Raw genomic sequence first — 1,982 nt, 5'->3', positions numbered from 1 at the left:
AATCAATTCAATATACCAATTTGATTGTAAAACAGCATGTGACGTCATCACCACAGGTGTTTATTGGCTTTAAAGTCGTTGGATGGAAACACACTTTCACCAGATTTATTCACATGAGGTTATTCTTACCGAACTTCAGATAATTCGATTGACAAGTGGATGGAAACTTAGCTAGTGCTAATTCATCCATTATTTTCTCTTTTGATCAATTAGTTGTTTGTCTATAGTATAATGGCAGAAAATGGTGTAAATTCCAACAAAGGGAAATCTAAATGCCAGCATACAACAAGATTTTCAGACAATTAATCAACTAACGTACTTAAGTACAAATTTGAGACTTTACTTGAGTCTTTTCACACCACTTTCTACATTTCAGAAAGAGAAATATTGGACTTTTTACTCCACTACATTCATCTCACAGCTTTAGTTACTAGTTACTTTACATACTAAGATTTCTGCACACAAAACACATAACATATCGGCCTACAAGTCCAGCGAAAATGATTAGACCATTAAACACTTAGTTGATTGACAGAACTGTTTGGATTGATTCCAGTTTCTAAAAAAATAAAAAATAAGCAACATTTTCAATGCAGGATTTTTACTTGGAGCAGAGTATTTTAACATTGTGGTGTCAGTAATTTACCTGTACTGTTTTGTGCATGTTATAGGTTTACAAAATCAAAAGGTCCAAAGTCCCCCCCCCCTCCAAAGGGATGTACCATCTCCAACAGAAAACACTGTCCAAACAGCTCCATTGTAGTCCTGCATTTACTTCAGAGAGAAACGTGCACCACTTTGTAACACACGTTATAATGCTCGCCTGGCTGCTAGCAAGGCACGCCCTCATACTGCTTCTGACTGGCTAGTAGTCCTTACCTCGTTACTGTCAGGTCCCTCATACTCTGCTTCTGACTGGCTAGTAGTCTTTACCTAGATACTGTCAGGGCCCTCATGCTCTGCTTCTGACTTGCTAGTAGTCTTTACCTAGGTACTGTCAGGGCACGCCCCCATTCTCTGCTTCTGACTATCTAGTCGTCCTAACCTAGTTTCTGTGCATGTGTACCTCCCAACAAAGATGGACCAGAAGTGAGATGCCTCACTCTGTAGTTAAAACAGAGAGCTAAACACTCAGGGGGAAAAGAGGAGCTGCAGCAATGTGCAGTACAACAAAAATATGGTGTGTTTTTTTAATTAATCCACGTAAACATATTCTGGTACAACCTCTAAATGCAATTATGAACCTGAATATGAGCATAATATGATCACTTTGAGAAAGGGATGTGAATACTTCTTCCACGATAGTGTGTTTCCAACGTTAAAGCAGCAGTTTAGGGAAGGCGCTCTGTTGTTTCTACAAGCCAATGCCCCCATGCCACAAAAAAGTGGTTTGATGTGACAGACCTTTACACAGAGCCCTGGCCTCAACCCTATCCAACACCTTTGGAATGAACTGGGACACGACCGGAAGGTCTTCCCATAACAGTGGAGATGGTTTTTCTCGATGGGTTACACATATTTTCGGAATGCATGCCTCATACTCTCAGAACTCTACACACAAATCAAACAACACAATGGACAAAACCACTCAATTCTCTTGCAAAATTACACTTTACATTAAAAACAATGTGACTTCTTCTCAAAATGGTATTTTGGTTTTAAATGACATACAAAAACCATCATATGAATAGACATTTATAAGAACCAATTGAACACTAATGGAAAACACTTCTCCATTCATCGTAATGAATTAGGCCTTTTTTGTTCAGTGTTTCACTAACTACAGACAGTACATACCCACATAAGTGTGTACAATATTTGAGAATATTGTTTTCATACTCAGAACATACAAATACACGTTAACAAATAGGTTTTTATTTTTCCCACAAAAACAATATACACAGTGTACATCCCAGCTAACACAAAGTTGCACATACAGGGGTCTACATAAAAAGAATTTACTCTATCTATCTATCTATCTA

The 1,982-nt window shown here is 38.0% G+C and overlaps 1 long non-coding RNA gene across 1 annotated transcript in view; it reads right to left on the bottom strand.

Annotated features, from left to right (window-relative positions):
- Positions 1–1,796, bottom strand: part of LOC116704185 (uncharacterized) — a 7,611-nt gene extending 5,815 nt beyond the window's left edge. The window contains exon 1 of the long non-coding RNA XR_004335613.1: positions 1,785–1,796. This is a non-coding gene — a long non-coding RNA (uncharacterized LOC116704185). The remainder of the gene's footprint in view (positions 1–1,784) is intronic.
- Positions 1,797–1,982: the final 186 nt, after the last annotated feature.

Source organism: Etheostoma spectabile, chromosome 16 (assembly GCF_008692095.1).
Source record: "Etheostoma spectabile isolate EspeVRDwgs_2016 chromosome 16, UIUC_Espe_1.0, whole genome shotgun sequence".
NCBI lineage: Eukaryota > Metazoa > Chordata > Actinopteri > Perciformes > Percidae > Etheostoma > Etheostoma spectabile.
The sequence above is the reverse complement of the archived record's forward strand: the minus strand, read 5'-3'. Positions and strand labels throughout refer to the sequence as shown.